The sequence below is a fragment of the Podarcis bocagei genome (genome assembly GCF_964188305.1).
Source record: "Podarcis bocagei genome assembly, chromosome: 4".
Lineage (NCBI taxonomy): Eukaryota > Metazoa > Chordata > Lepidosauria > Squamata > Lacertidae > Podarcis > Podarcis bocagei.
The window spans coordinates 56,798,969-56,816,741 of NC_138128.1; positions in this window are offsets into that span (position 1 = coordinate 56,798,969).

The window sequence follows — 17,773 nt, forward strand, 5'->3', positions numbered from 1 at the left end:
TACTTTTATTAAAAGTTACTACTGTTGATCATGACCATACCAAATTGATTTTACTAGCTTCCCATAACTACATTTGAGCTGGCATCGCTTTAGACATTTTACTTCAGAGAAATGTCAAGTATGCATTCGTCTCCCTGACCGCAGCTCAATTCAAACAAACTAGACTAGACATCTAATAATAAGTGTTATTCATTTGAAAAGGGCTCCTTGATGAAACAGCACATAACTTGTCACTAGTATTTCATACTGTATCCAGCAAGATATATTAGGCAAGGAGGGAAGCTAATACTCTTTCCTTCTCTTTTAATGACGCTTTGCATTTTATCATGTAAGACCACAGAAGGCCTTCAACTGAAGCATGCCTTCAACTCTCATATTGGTTTTCATTCTCTTGCTCCTCAGACTGCCAGGATTTTCTTATTATTGGAAGCAGGAAAAATACACAAGATCCAACATTACAAAGCCTGAAAAGTCAATTAGAACTAATTGTTTCGGGTTAGTCTATGAAAACAGTATGGCAATGCTGTATTTACAGCCGAGTGCCAAAGTAAAGAACAAAAGGTAGCTTGCAGAGTTTTGTTTCTCATAGGAAAATTTATATTTTGAAGCTTAATTTCTAGCAGACTTGGTTAAAAGTTGGCCTAAAAGCACAATGTGAGGTCTCAATCCACGGATGTTTTGTGGTAGCTACTCCTTGTCTCTCTTTTTGTTGCATGCCAGGGGACCTCTTTTTTCTCTAGCATGTGATGACTTTAGAGTCACAGAGCTTAGGCGCAGAGGGACAATTTGTTTCCAGTTTAAAAGCAGAGCCCCACCTACCAGACCCCCCTCCTTGATTCCACCCAGCATGAGAGCCTTTGTACTTCAAGTGGTCCTTTTCTGTGATGTATTAATGATGACACATAACCAACTCCCTTGTTCCCACCCTCCTGTAAAGAAAATCAGCACTGAAGCATGAGCAAGATAGGTTGAAGATAAAGCTAGCAAGCATGGAAGAGCAGTGATCAAATACTGTGAATCTTCAGCTGTTACCGGTAATTTACTAATGATCTTGCTACCTAACTTAGAAACCAATACTGAAGAGTTCTGAGAATGACTCCACCATTTCTGAAGCATCTTCTTCCAGATTAGCACTTGAGTTAGGTGAGCCCTGCTCGTCATGCATCACCACATAAACGACACAACAATTTGTGTGCCAGAGATGTGCACAGTACCACTAAAACATACAAACAATCCTTCCTTGGACATCCTTGGCTAAAAGAAGGGGATGTATCAAACAGGATGCTTGAGCAACATCACCATCACTCATCATAAATCACAACCTGCAGATTCTGAATGGCTTATATACTGAATGTAACAGTGGTACGCCCCTTCAGTTGGTGTTGTTCAGCAAACCCAGGAACTCAACTACAGTCCAAACTAGGTTGGCCCAAAGGGGCCCTTGTAAAGGGTCAGCTCAGTTGTCTTGAATCAGAGTCAATCATACTCTAATACGATTTTGCCAAATTTTTGTTGCACTCTTAAGTAACCACTCTATTTCCTTCTGCAAAAGAACATCAACTGGGCCCTGCTCGGTTTGTACAGTGCTGGAAGATCTGCACTCAGCTGGCTACCCAACCCCAGAACAATCTTAGGTCCCAGATTTGATCATTACCCCCAGGAGGGAAAGAAACAACTTGAGGGTCTGTTCCAATATACTTGCCATTCTTAGCTTGGCATTCCTTTTTCCTCGGCCAGATATCTGATCTCGTTCCCCAGAACTTGCCCAGAGTTTTAGTTGTGCCTGCCTGAAGACTCACCTTCAGTATTATTCCTCATCCAGTCAAGACCAGATATCCAAAATGAAACAATCTTAATTCTCATATTTATTATAATAAACTACAGAGAGAGGAAGGATGGAGCAACCAAGGAACACTGTATCATCAAAGCCTGCGGCACAAACAAGGACTGTATTAAAATGCTTTCAGATGGCTCAAAAAAGGCTCTGTCCCAAGCAGTAGTTTTGGTGCTCTGAATAGACCCCAACGTAGAGTACAGGAGCCAAAAACTTTATTTTAAAAAAATGACCTTGTTTTCACTTGAACTGAAGCACAGAATTCTTTCATAAGCAGACATGTGGATTTGATGACATGCCAGTTTGACTTTCGGAAATAAAATAGAATCTAAACAGAGTTGTGCATTCATAGTAAAAGTCACACTTCGGCACATACAAAATGCACTTTTAAAGGGTATTGAGTTAGCTCTATCTTACCTGTGTCTTCTTTGTGGCAATGCAAGCTGCTTGTTCCTAGTTACTGAAAGCAATTAAGCCATTCTCAACATAAGGTAAGGGTTGGGTTTTTTAAGCCTCCGTGGTTATCAGCCAATTTGACAAGAAGGAAAATTTCTTGGCATGAGGCTCAGTGATTGTATAAACACAACACCCCCAAGCAGTTTCTCCAACCAAAGGGAAGGCTGATCAAATAAGGGTTAGGGTCTAACATGGTACCATAGTTGCTGTAAAGAGGAAATTTTCCTTCTTGTCAAATTGGCTGATAACCACAGCAACTAAACTTGTACTTCTCATCCAAATGGCAGACTGAAAGTTTAGCTGGGTCAGGAAAGGCAACACAGTCTAAATGACCATGGAGTTGTTATTCATTCTGCCTGCCTGCCTCCCTTTTTTCTGAATTTTTGTTTTCTTTTAAATCTGGGGCACTTGTGACCCTCCCAGATGTTATTGGACTCCTGTTAGTCTCAGCCAGCATAGCTAAGGGACAGAGGCACTGGGAGTTTAGACCCAGAACTATATTTGGAGGGCCACAGCTTCCCCATATTTGTTTTAATTTTATTATTTTTTTATTAAAGATTTTCTTGTTTTACAGAAGTATGTGTAATGTCTCTCGTATTTTTTCCATGTAACATTTTTACAAATCAGTTTCATTTGTTGAGACATTGGGGGGGAAGGGGGTGGAGGGGGAAGATGGGGGGGTCAGGTGCGATGTTTCTATTTTGCTTAATGTATGTAGGGTTTGGTGTCAGCGTTGCTCGTGCAGGTTCTCTGCTGTTCATTTGTGTTTCTTTGGTGGTGAGAGAGGTTGGGGTTGGCCTAGGGTGTGGTTGTTTGTTTGTGATTGGCTGTGGTGATCTTTGTTTTCGTGTGTGAGTGGGGTGGGTGGGTGTTTTGGATCAGGTTAGCCATATTGATTTGTATGCTGTTGGTGGATTATTGTCACTGTCCTGTTGGGCTGTGTATGTGGTAAAGGGGAGCCATACCGGGGTGAAGGCGTCCTCTTCTGTTTGTCCCCGTGTCAGTTTCAGTTTATTGGTTAATTTTTCTAGTAGGGCTGTTTCCCATACTATATGGTACCATTGGTCCATGCTTACTCCTGACAGGTCTCTCCAGCTTTGTTTTAAGCAGAACAAGCACAACCATGACGAGGGGGATTTAGAACAGGGAATTAAGGTATAATGGGAACAGGTTATGACTGACAGGGAAAAAGGAATTGATGTGGTGTCCATAGATTGCTTCACAAACCTTTGTACAAGTTACCACATGATGTCACCTTTCCCTCCATCATTACAGGAGATGATGATACATTTGAGTACAGTGGTACCTCTGGATCCGTTTTGGAGCCCTGTTCACATCCTGAACAGAACGTAAGACGTGACAGAGCGTCTGCACATGCACAGATTGCGTTTCACCACTTCTGCGCATGCGCATGACGTCATTTTGACCATCTGTGCATGCGCGAGTGGCGAAACCTGGAAATAATGCACTCCGTTACTTCGGGTGACCGTGGAGCGCAACCCGAAAATACTTATCCTGAAGCGTATTTACCCCGAGGTATGACTATACTTATAACAGCCCAGTTCACTCAATAGCCCCATCCTGTCCTCATCCCCTCCCTGACTGCAAACCCTTATAGATTGCTGAAGGCTTTCTTCCACCTGCCAAGACTCTATATTGATTTACTCTGAAATAGCCTTTCCTGTACTGGCTTGAGAGGCAGGTGTGTTAGAAGCATATTTTGGCATTGAGTGCTATAGAAATAAATAAATTACTGCTGCTGCTAACAATAATAACCATTTCCATTTTGTTTATTTTTTATTTTATGTTATACCCTACTTTTGGGTCCTCTTTACACTCCTGAATCATTTTAAATAAAAAGTTTAACAGGAAGCTTAGTCTCACAATAAATCTAGTTAGACTTTCAGAAAATGTAGAACTCAGCAGTGCTTACTAGCAACTGGTATGAAAGACATAGGTGGAGCCATGTGGATGGGAAAGTAGTAGACTCTAGAGCATATATATATATATAAACATTACACACACACACATACACTGTTTATTGTCCCCAAAAAACCAAAATGGGAACCAATACTTACCAGGAAAAGGCATCAGAATATGGAAAATTTGAGCATGTGGGTCATGTATGAAAGTCTGCTACACAGATGTGTCCTTCGTGAAATTACATGTTTAACACATGCATGTAATGTGTAAGATCAGAGCGGATGCCTCTGAGCATTTTTTTAAGACCTCCAGATAATTACTCACAACTGAGTTGCATCTCTCCCAAAAAGGTGGGTCATATCAGTATCACCTCTACCACCTTTGTTTTCCTAATATCTCTTTTTTTTAAGCAAAATTAAAAAATTCAAAGGAAGAAGAAATAATAATACAGAAGAAAAGGGCAGACGAGATGAAAGACAGAAAGAAAAAACACAGGAAGAAATAAAGACAGAAAAGGGGCCTAATGTGACTCCAAGCAAATTTTTCTGGTCCCTCCCAAAATCCAGTTTTGGGCAGGGGTGTGGGGCGGTGGGGAGTTAAGTAGACAGGGTGCTATGATGGGGAGAAAGGTTTAAACCCAGCCCCTTGATGAGAATACAAACCACTCCCTCCCCAGTCATCAGCCAAATCATTTTATAACTAGGGAGGAGGTAGCAATAACCATTGTTGCCATTTACGATTCCCATACAACAAGTGCAAGGTGAAGTTGCTCGTCTCTCTTTGGAGGAAAGCAACCATGAAATGCAAATCAGGCTAGTCTCCATCTCAGCGATTCCAGGCATCAGAGACTGTTGAGCCCTGCTGCTGAGCAGGCAGGCATTGGCACAAAGCTTCTCCCTATGCTAGAGGAGGTTGGCATGATGCCAGTGGCCACCTTCCTTTGAAGCAGCTCTGTGTCGCATTAACTTGGAATATTGGAGGTCACGACGACAGTCTGCCTGCAGCATTTCAAGCAGTCAAGAGAGACACGCAAAGAAAACAGTTACGAGTTCCCAAAGTAAACTCTCTTGGTTGATCAGCAAAAGGTCTGCTGCGGCTGCACACGGACTTCAGAAGGGGAGTGGAGCAACTGCTATGGATCAAAAGCAAGTGAGCTCCCTCAGTTTAACCACCAAAAGGCTGCCACAGTGAAATATTGCACTACAATTAAATGTGCCACCCTTTTTATGCCTGCCATATTTCCTCTGTTGGTCTCTTCAATTTCAACCCAATTTGTCTCCTTATTTTGCATTGTTTCACGGTGCTCATAAATGTTTATTCCTCTCTCCTTTTTCCCCACAGGCCTCTAAAGAAATGCTAGCTATGCTGAGGCACAAATTAGACCTAATATTACAATGTGGGCCTGTCCCAATCACATATAAAAGAGCCTAGCTGAGAAAAAAAGTCTTTACATACTTTAGAGAAAGCCCTCCTGGATTAGGCCAAAGGCCCATCTATCCCCACATCCCATTCTCACAGTAGCTAACCAGATGCCTGTGGGAAGCCTGCAACCAGAATTTAAGTGCAACCTGGCTCCACCCTGCTCTGTTTCCCAGCAACTGGTATTCAGAGGCACACTGATGGTGGAGAAAAAACTTCTACTAGCCATTGTAATGGCTGATAGCCATTAACAGCCTTATCAAAAATAACTTGCAACAACAAATTCCATAGTTTAACTATGTGCTGTGTGAACAAGTGCTTTTCTTTATCTGCCCTCAATCTTTCACCATCTTGCTCAAGTTCTACTATTATTATTGGGGGGGGGGGGAGAGAGAGAGAGAGACGTCTCCAAGCTTGTGACAGCAGGCTCCAAAATGATAAGACACAGGCAAGCAGAGGTTTTTCTGTCAACTATTTATCTACCCCTTTTGCTCCAAACCTTGGTTCCATCCATGCTCTGTATGTTGTTGGGGCAGGCCCACATTGAAGAGATGGCCCAGCTTCCGTTATCTCTTGTTTGGTTCCAGCAGAGGTCTGCTTGTTGCATCTGGTACAGAAGAGTGAAGGACCAATGTTGTTCTATAGCCCCTGTTTTTTCTCCAGTATGGAACAGCAATCCCACAATACATCTTCATCCTGCTATTTTCACCCCATGCCTCACTCTTTTTCAACTGTGCTCCAGTATGTCATCCAAATGAGATCAATTGCCCCTTTGTTTCTGCAGGTACAGCTAGCCCTGGTACAAAGGCACTCCGTCTTCAGATTGCCATTGTCTCAGAGTTTGTTTATTGTGAGCAACGCCGGAGCCCTGCAGCTTCTGGTGACTAACACTGCTAAGCATCACTATGCCTCTTCCCATCCCCAGAAAGGGAATGAAACAACACAAGTCCTCAGTACTTCTTTTGTGCAGGCACAAACTGAAAGCAAAATGTCAGGGTGACCAATGCAAATGAGGTTTCTTAGCCAATGGTCCATCTGTCCTCTCACTTCCCTTTCTGTCTCATTTTTCTGGATGCAGGCAGTGTTCATAAATAGTCTATATATCAAAGGAACCGACTGAGTTTACACTCTAGCTCCTCCTGTTTACCAGGTACAGTCTCCATTTTCCAATACCTGTACCTAGGTAAAAAAATGTCATTGGTTTTTGCTGTTTGGGACGAAGCCAACTGAGTTCAATGGGCCTTACCCCAGAGCTAAGTGTGCATAAGATTGCAGCCATGATTATTTATTCTGGGATGAATTGGAGAGAATTGACACCTTCTATTTTAACAAACGCTGAAATTCCAAGCACATTTACTTTTGAGTAAACAAATATAAAGGTAAAGGACTCCTGGACGGTTAAGTCCAGTCAAAGGCAACTATGGGGTGCAGCGCTCATCTCGCTTCAGCTTTCCAGGTCATGTGGCCAGCATGACTAAGCTGGCTTCTGGTGCAACAGAACACCGTGATGGAAACCAGAGTGCATGGAAATGCTGTTTACCTTCCCACCGCAGCGGTACCTATTTATCTACTTACACTGGTATGCTTTCAAACTGCTAGGTTGGCAAGAGCTGGGACAGAGCAATGGGAGCTCACCACCGTCAAGTGGATTTGAACCGCCAACCTTCTGATCGGCAAGCCCAAGAGGCTCAGTAGTTTAGACCAGAGTGCCACCTGCATTTGTAAACAAATGTACAATTGGCCCACATGCATCAATTGTATTAAACATTATTGAACTTAAAAGGGGGGCATGGGTCAGTTTACTGACATTCCTTGCTTTTGAAGATGTTGCGGAATAGGCTGTTGCCAACTAACAGAGTAAAGCTTCCATCAAGCAACGAAGAGCCCTGATCAACGAGGGCTTAAGAGGCTATGTGTGAGGTTCAAGCAGGGATCCTTGAGCCGAAAACAGAAATGTCCTGCTGTAACTACAAAACAGAGGGTATGGCTAACTTAAATACAGTATATGTCCAAGTTAGAAGGGGCATAAGGGAGTTACCCAAACACCCACAGGCATGATATTCAGAAGATGGGAGTTTGTGGCTTTGGGGGCCTATGCTCATACCATCACAGTGAGGGGTCTGTAATCAGTAAAAGACTCACATCTAGGGCACCAGTAATACAGAAACACCATCCTTACTGGCTGCCTTTCAAGTGACTTCTTTCCTCTTCTCTTAATTAAGAATACGGCAGCATTTTCTATCACTATAGGAGTGTTTCAATTCCCTCATACCTGCTATGGAACCATTGTCAAGGGTTTATACCAGTAGTGGTAACCTCAGGCCCAGGAAATGTCCCCCTGCCTCCAGTCCTCTCTATCTGGCCCTTGAGACTCTCACCAGTTCACATCTCTCACCAGTCCTGCTCCGCATCCTCCACAGTGTGTCCATGATATTGACTCTTGCTTGCTTGTGGAGAATGGAGAAACATGTGTGGGTGTCAGAAATATCTCACAAAAGCCATAAACCTTTGCTTTTCACATAGGTGGGATATATAACATACTGTATGAAATTAAGAACCTGCACTGTTGCTCTGGTCATTTTTGCCTCTGGCCTCACCCACCACTGGCTTGCAGCCCTGCAGAAGGTCACCCACAAAGGAATGTGGTTCTCAGGTTGAAAAAGGTTGACCTCCCCCTGAGGTGCGTCTCGCTCTGCCCTTCCATTGCTGCCACCCAAAAGCCCACTGAAACTTAAAAAGAATCATAGAATCATAGAGTTGGAAGAGACCACAAGGGCCATCGAGTCCAACCCCCTGCCAAGCAGGAAACACCATCAGAGCACTCCTGACATATGGTTGTCAAGCCTCTGCTTAAAGACCTCCAAAGTAGGAGACTCCACCACACTCCTTGGCAGCAAATTCCACTGTCGAACAGCTCTTACTGTCAGGAAGTTCTTCCTAATGTTTAGGTGGAATCTTCTTTCTTGTAGTTTGGATCCATTGCTCCGTGTCCGCTTCTCTGGAGCAGCAGAAAACAACCTTTCTCCCTCCTCTATGTGACATCCTTTTATATATTTGAACATGGCTATCATATCACCCCTTAACCTCCTCTTCTCCAGGCTAAACATGCCCAGCTCCCTTAGCCGTTCCTCATAAGGCATCGTTTCCAGGCCTTTGACCATTTTGGTTGCCCTCCTCTGGACACGTTCCAGCTTGTCAGTGTCCTTCTTGAATTGTGGTGCCCAGAACTGGACACAGTACTCCAGGTGAGGTCTGACCAGAGCAGAATACAGTGGCACTATTACTTCCCTTGATCTAGATGCTATACTCCTATTGATGCAGCCCAGAATTGCATTGGCTTTTTTAGCTGCCGCGTCACACTGTTGGCTCATGTCAAGTTTGTGGTCAACCAAGACTCCTAGATCCTTTTCACATGTACTGCTCTCAAGCCAGGTGTCACCCATCTTATATTTGTGCCTCTCATTTTTTTTGCCCAAGTGCAATACTTTACATTTCTCCCTGTTAAAGTTCATCTTGTTTGTTTTGGCCCAGTTCTCTAATCTGTCAAGGTCGTTTTGAAGTGTGATCCTGTCCTCTGGGGTGTTAGCCACCCCTCCCAGTTTGGTGTCATCTGCAAATTTGATCAGGATGCCCTTGAGTCCATCATCCAAGTCGTTGATAAAGATGTTGAATAAGACCGGGCCCAAGACAGAACCCTGTGGCACCCCACTAGTCACTCTTCTCCAGGATGAAGAGGAACCATTGATGAGCACTCTTTGGGTTCGGTCAGTCAGCCAGTTACAAATCCACTGAGTGGTAGCATAGTCAAGACCGCATTTTACCAGCTTCTTTACAAGAATATCATGGGGCACCTTGTCAAATGCCTTGCTGAAATCAAGGTAGGCTACATCCACTGCGTTCCCTTCATCTACCAGGCTTGTAATTCTGTCAAAAAACGAGATCAGGTTAGTCTGACACGACTTATTTTTCAGAAATCCATGCTGACTATTGGTGATCACAGCATTCCTTTCTAGGTGTTCACAGACTGTTTGCTTAATGATCTGCTCCAGAATCTTCCCTGGTATTGATGTCAGATTGACTGGGCGGTAATTATTTGGGTCCTCTCTTTTCCCCTTTTTGAAAATAGGGACAACATTTGCCCTCCTCCAGTCTGCCGGGACTTCGCCTGTTCTCCAGGAATTCTCAAAGATGACTGCCAGTGGTTCTGAGATCACATCTGCCAGTTCTTTTAATACTCTTGGATGCAGTTCATCTGGCCCAGGAGACTTGAATACATCTAAACTAGCCAAGTATTCTTGTACTATCTCCTTAGTTATTCTGGGCTGTGTTCCCTTTGCTGAATCATTTGCTCCAAATTCTTCAGGTCGGGCATTGTATCTCCTATCAGCTGTTCAAATACAAGGATGTTCAGAGCTATTCTGTTAAAACAGCTGCTTATGCTGCATCGTTGGACAAAAAGTACATGGATTTTCACAGACAGATAAATGCGAAATTAACAATAATTACTATACTTTAGCTAGAAATACTGCACATCTCAACTTCATGGGGAAGACTGTGACCAGATGACCTGTTGCCTGCTCAATCTGCTGTGCTAAATAATGAGAGGCAACATCAAGGGCCCAGCTCTTTCTTCCTACAGTTCTTTAACTTTAAGGTAGTGTTGGACCAGGCAACCCTTTAAAACAGACTGCCATCTTTCAAATACAAGGCTGCAAAGTAGGATATGTGGTTTAGCTTCTACTGGACTTCAGCAATAGCAGCAGGCATCAAAGAATTCTCCTTATCGAGAAAGGAGCTGGTGGGACATGGTGCACTTTGGAGTAAGAGTGGAGTGTTTGAGCAGGAGAGTGAGGTGGAGCACAGAGTGGGGCCTGGTCATCAAAAAGCACACTGAGTGTTTGTGGAATGTGTAAGAGTGAGGATTAAAGCTTACTTTGCACTTTCAGGCTCTCAAAAGTACAGCAAACTCTTTACTGCAGAAAAAGAGACGGTTGAGGGTAAATTCCATGTGACATGTTAAACGTAAGGTCATCATAAGTCGCCTATAGAATAGCACCGGAACAAAAGGCTCATTAGATCATTTTGTCACTGAGTAAAGGGAGTATGTGTAAGACCTTGTGATTCTCTTAAAATGGTTATTGTTTCTTCACCTTCTCCATGGGTTCTGATTACAAAGTAGAAAATAAGGGTTAGACTAGGTGGACAAGCTTTCAGTGGGTGCTTCATAAAGAGGTCCACAACCACAGTTACCACTTAAAGATGAGTAACAAGAACTTTGAGAGGGAAAGACCACAATGTAATGAGTTTCTTTTAAAACAAATATTTGTGGTGGCTCAAGGGCAAACAGCACAAAATCTTGCCAGCATTCAGTCAACTGACTCTGCAGAGCTCTACTCATAAAACACCGTGCAAAGGATAGCCTGTTATTTGTGGCCAGTGGTTTCCACTGATCATGCTCCCAGATGTTAGGAACATTTACATCCCCTTTGCAGCAGTGCACCCCCAAACACCCCACATAAAACACAGCAGAGCAGAAGTGGCACAGAAACCCAGGGTTCCTTCCAGCTTTAACAGGCTGGACTCGAAATCACTGCATCATGAAAACATAAAACCTTACGTTTTGTGCCGGGCTTCCAACAACAGAGGCAGTTTCATGGAACATTACAAACTGCACGTAGACACATGAGCCATATCCTCCGCCCACTGAAACACCAGCACACCACCTCTCCTAAACTGTACAATATGCACAACGCAGCCCAACTTAGCCAGCAATCAAAGAACATGGGATCCAACTCAGCCAGTGCTATGTAGCCAGGCAATATGTGATTAAGTTTGTTGGGAAGGCCTCCAGAAGGGAGAAGCCAACATGGGAAAGTGCATGATAAAAGTGCTGAAGATCTCACCTTGACATCCGAAATTAGATATCCCAAGCACAATGCTGGGCATGACATCAGCATGGAATTTACAAATGAATTTGTACCTACCGCATAAGTAAAGCTCTTGTTTTTCCCTCTTGATGGTCTCTCGGTTTTGTGGTTTCTTCTGCTTATCTTGGGAAAGCAATTAGGTCATTGGTTTAGACTCTGCTTGGGATGTAATGTGATCAGAGAATAAAATCCTCATATGCGAAGGCAAGATTGTAAAATGTTATTATTTCAACCCTCACCCCCTAACTGGCACCACAAGGAGATTCTGGGCTATTGATAGTCCCTTTGACTAATCACAGCTTCTTGGCCCTACATAACAGCGATGTGCAAGTCATTTGACATGGGACTATCAAAAGCATAGAAGTTTCTGAAAGAGTATGGACCCTGACAGTGCAATCAGGAATCATCTTCTTCTGGCTTTAGCATATATGAAAGGTTTCAGGGAGAAGAAACTTTGGTCCTACACATGTATGCAGAAAGAGAAGTGGGGAGCAGCTTCTGGGTGCAAGTTTCAGGCAGATGAAAAGGAAACTCATACACAGTATTATATATGTCTATGCTTGAATGAAATTTCAACATGCAGAATTACTTCTATTTTAGGTTGCTCTTTCCTGCTATGGGAAGAGACCTTAGTTCCATGCTAAAGCATATGCTTTGCAGGCATCACAAGACACAGATATCAATACATGCATATAAAAAAGTAATGCTGGTTACAGTCAAAAGAGTACATTTGGACATGAATAACATCAAGGGAGGGGGGCTTCTAGGACGAAAGAGAAATTGTGATGCTCCCTTGTTATTTTTGATACTGGATACTGCATGTTGCTTGATAATCATGTTATAATATTGATAGTATTGAAATGTTTTATTATGTTTTGGTTTTGCTATGTTATTATGAAATTGTTTTTGTAGTGTTTATAGAAATGCATCCCTGTTTCTTTGTTGTAAGCCACTTTGAACATGATTTTTTTATGTGGAAAAGCAGCATACAAATAAAAAGAAGAAATAAATGAAAATTGTTGTTGTTGTCTGACTCTTCGTGACCCCATGGACCAGAGCATGCCAGGCACTTCCGTCTTCAAATTGAAGACAGAATGAAAATTAGCAGTGGCCAATTTCTTTGAAAAATAAAACAAGACTCTCTGAGTAATATCTTGACTTGGCAAGATAGTTTTTTATGTGTTTTCCCTGTGTTAGGATTATAAAATGCTGCTATGGTTGTCTTCCTTATTTTAATAATCCTATCTGCACTGAATATAATGGGTAAATTAACTTTAATGAGACAAGAATGTCCTCTTGTATCAAATCCAATTCAATACCTTTATTGGCATCACAGTACAAAACATTTTAGGTCACTGGGACAATTAAAAGGACAAGGGTGAAGCTGTTGAGGGTCATAAGGTCACACTGTGATAGTGTGTACTTAGATATTGCCCTCTTGTACATTCTTATAAAGTTGTCCCTTTTTAAAAAAACACACACAATGTGTAAACAATATAAAGCAGTGTAGAAGCCCATTTCTTTCTAGACTTAAAGAAATACAAACTGCATATAACCAAGCCATCAAATATTCCTTTTTGTATTTCAGCATCATATTTCTCCTTCATATCTCTCAAAGGAAATGTTTAAAGTAAAAAGGGAATGATTGCTCCAAGCACATAATTAATTGTTAACCAAAGATGAATCATGCAATACTTGGAATAGTTTAGGCAAAAGTTTTCCTGCTCATAATTAATTGTGGACACAAATGATAGCACTCAGGCACTTAATTAACTGATCGTCCCTTTAGCTGCAGTGAACAAGCAGGTATTCACTGTCGCTGGCCTCATGATGAATGACATCAGGAATTTTAGTTGCTCTTGCAAAACCGCAGGTGTGAAATTAAAAAGCCAAGTTCTAACCTATTCTATATTGTGAGGTGTTTTTTTTTTGTGTAGAGAGGGGTGAACAGACAACTATCTCGCTCCCTCAGCTGGGCATTTTGACTGTTAACATGGCCTCTTTATTTATTTATTCAACACACTGTCATTCTGCGGAAAGTTGAGAGCAGTTAGGATCTCCACCCCACCACGTGAAGTTCATTTCGGAAAGGGATTTGCACAATGCCTGCCTGCTTTTCCGGCATACACATCCAAGTGAAGGAGCGCTACTGCATTCCGTAATATGGAAGAGCCACTATTAGTCACAAATGAGCAGTAAATTCAAGCAATGAAACAGCAGGGTTGCATTCCACATTCATCCACAAAGGACAGCAAAGAGTGATGCAGCAAATAGCAACAGTTGCAAACATTTAGAGCCTCCCCAAAGCCAATAATACATTTCCTTTCACAAATCTCCCCCACCCCACTTGCTTAGCCAGACTTACTTCCCTTTCTGCATCACCAGAGAAAGGGCAAGTTCGTCTAGTTGCAGGTGGGGATCCTTTTCAGCCTGGCAGGCCAGATCCTGACCTCGCCCACTGGGCCACTTTGACAGATGGGTGGGGCCCATCTACTGTCAATCACCTGACATCACCATCATATCAGATGACCCATTTTCCCTTTCCAGGGTGGCTTGAATTTAAGCTGCACTACAAGGACAGATCCCAGCTGATGCAAATGGGCTTCCACTTGTCCTAGGTGTTACAGAGAGAAAGGGAAGAATGAAATCGGTGGCTGCTGTTCTCAATTACAGTACTTGCCATGTAGACAATGTCGTTTGTAGCTTGGGCCTAACAGCCAAGGTCAAAAACACCACAGCAGCATGAAACAAGAAGGATTAAGCACAGTTTTCACCCACAAGAGGTGTTGTCCCTATTTCTGCTAAGAAAAGTCTGGTTGCCTCAAAGTGTGTGGGAGGTAAACTATGCAAGATAATGTTGCTGGATTACTTGGTGTTAAAGCCAATTGCTTAATTGTTGTTTTGGTAAGTTAGCACACAAGTAATTTTAATTTTGCAGTAGACAGAAGAAGCAAGAGTCACACTGTGTGAGAGAGATGAGAGAGAGATGAGAGAGAGGGAGGGAGGGAGGGGGGAGAGAGAGAGAGAGAGAGAGAGAGAGAGAGAGAGAGAGAGAGAGAGAGAGAGAGAGGGAGAGAGTTCCCACTGAAATGCTCTGAAGAACGCCATGCTCATTTACTGCTCCTTATGCTCGGAGATGGAAGATGTTGCAGCAGTAGTACAAGCCTCTGTACTCATGTTCTTGAAGCCCTTTCCCTCAAATCCATTGAGCATGCTCAGGGATAGTCTCTTTTGCATTATCTTATAGCTTCCTGGTATTTATTATTATTTACAAATGATATCTCAAAGCAGAATACAAAAATAAAATTCCAATTCACAATACTTAAAAACAACAAGCCACTCTATAACCATCAAGGTGATCAGACCCTAAAAAACCAAATCTCTCCATCCCCAAACATAGGCTTGACCACCAAAGAATGACCCAGAAAAGGGTACTACCAACTACACAAATTAACACCCTAAAGAAATGTCACCCCCAAGATGCCAATGTTGATGCCAGGTGACCCTTCCTTGGGAAAACATTCCAGAAATACAGTGGCTTTGCCATAGATGTTGATAACCTCCAGAACCAACAATCTGGGGTGGCCTCCACAGCACTTTTGAGACCACGGGAAGACTACTGGGCAGTGAGGTGGGCAGTATTATCAGCAGAACCCCCAAAATGTTACATGCCCAACCCAAAGTACAAAACTCTCCAGACTTGTACTCAGCCTGACAGGAAGCCTGAAGAAAGAGAGAAAGATCAAACCTAGTGACCACAATGGTCCTCTTCTTCTCAGTCCTTCAGTCTGCTCTGAGCCTGCACTGAATACCCAGCTGGGCACAGGTGGGAAAAAGCAACTCCGCCCTTCTCAGCCACCTAGATTTCAGTTGTGCATGCCCGTCCAGCCTCCTCATCCATGATCAGGTTGTAAATGGGGAGCTGAATGTGGGAATGCTCAGAGCATGGAAAGGCCAATCCAAAATATTTGGCTCAATTTAAGAATGGCGTATTTAATTTTGGGTGGAGGTTGCACATGAATCAGTTAAATGGAGAAATCCCTCTCATCTGAAATATAAGGCACAAACCAGAGACTCATTCAGGGAAAGCAGACAAATAGGTAAGCAGGCACATGAACTTGGATGTGTACTGACAATAGATAGGGAGTTGCGTGCACATGCATATCATATGGCACAGAATTGGAGGGACTTGCATTTTTCCTGGGCTATCAAAGCATCTATTAGAATTGTGCAGTACATCTTATCAGAAATAAACTTCAGCCCAGCTGTTAGATCAAGAACTTACCCGGATCCAAAATCCCCCATGAGTAAAGTTCATTTTGTTTGTTTGATGTGCTCCATAGAGTGCTTGGCAGCAGCAGCAGCAATCCCTTTTTTGTTCTAAAGGCAGAAAGGTTCATCAGGCACCTCTTGCTGAGTGCCAGTCTCCTTGGTATTGGAATAAAGATTGCAAGTCAACCCCAGTGATGGACAGCACTGCCTTTGATAGTAGGTCAATTAACCCTGTCCTTACTCAGTAAGCAAGGGGTGAAATTTTGGAGAACAGTTCGTATCAGAGCCAGTGGTGTGAAGAATCAAGGGGGAAAGGGAGGTGAAGAAAGTTGAGGAATGCAAACCTTTTGGATACAGTATGATATTTAAAAATATATGAGATATCTTGTTATTTTGATTAAACCTTTAAAAAATGATAGCAGACTTAGCAGCTGTTCAAACAGCAGTGGTTAACATCCTCCACAGGTCTGTCAGCAGCAGAACTATAATGTGACACTCCTCCCATATTTTGTTTTTTAACCATGAAGAACTACAATACAAATGGCTGCTTATAGCACTAGCAGCTCTGTCCAGAGAACACAACACTGAAGGAACTTTCAGTTCATTTTTTCTTTTGTTTGGCTAAGAAGATCACGGGAGGAGTGAAAGCTGACTTTGGCTCTTACTTTGTTTTATTGGGCTGATGAGGCCCACCTCAGAGAGAGAGAGAGAGAGAGAGAGAGAGAGAGAGAGAGAGAGAGAGAGAAAGGTAGCCAGAAAGGATGACTAGTTCTGGAAAGTACTCATACCTACAGAATACAGTTTACATTAAGGTTCAATAGAAACTGGCACTTTAACTTTGTCTAAGTTCTGCATGGTGTTAGAGGGAGTCATATCAAGCTCTAAAGGTGCCATGTCTATTGTTTTTGTGAATTAAAAGTGTCAGCCCAACATCCCACAGCACACATGAATCAGTCACTGAGATTTCCAATGTGCCAAGTTTCATGCTTGGCACACCGGCTTTTGAGGTTATTTAATTAACATGAAGAAAAGATAACTGTAATAACACACAACCCAGTCTTGCAATCCTTTGTGAGAGCCGCAGAGGAACCATGAAAAGCCCTGCGTGATCCTGATTCCATTTACCGGTAATTTTTGCAGGAGTTTTCAGATGGATCCATTCAAATGGGAAAACCAGAGGACCAATAGACCATCTGAGCTGACCAACACAGTGAGGTTGAATGAACTACAAAAATAGCTCAACACCAGCACAGAGAAGAAGCAAAGAGCTGTCATTAGAGAGCAAGTGTGAACAAGATGCAAACACAGTCTGCAAAGCATGTTTGTTTTTAACATCTGAGTATCCAAAGCGCCTCAGAGTTGAGGGCACTTCAGAAGGATCCCACCTTGGCTCAGAGAAGCATGGAATCTATCCAAGCAGCCCACTTAGTTCTTGATACAGGATTCATCAGATGCATCCCATAATTTCTCATTCAGAAATAAGAAGTAACTGCCAGTAAGGCCAAGGGGGGGGGGAGCAACTATAATTCCTGAAAACAGATTCAGGAATAAAAACAGCTGTCAGAACAATAAGTTGTGAATCAACCCAATGGGACAGTCACAAAGCCCAGAGATTTTACACCCATTCAATAATAATGTTTTATGAATAAAAAATATGAGGCTGCTAGAAGAGACAGATGGCATGGCATTTTGTTTCAAACTTAAAATTATTCTAGCCCCTCCTAACTCTCTAGATTCTCTAGATATGCAACACTGACTATTCACCAGGTTTTTAAAAAATTGCTACCATGAGGTGATTTCCTTTCCCCAGTTATCTTGTCCAATGTGCATTGGAATCACTGTGCATCCCAAGTCCAGCAAAGCTGCTCACTGATGAAGCTGTCATAGACTGGCAGAGTAGACTGGATTTAATATCAATATGAAGCCAACCATACATTTTGCA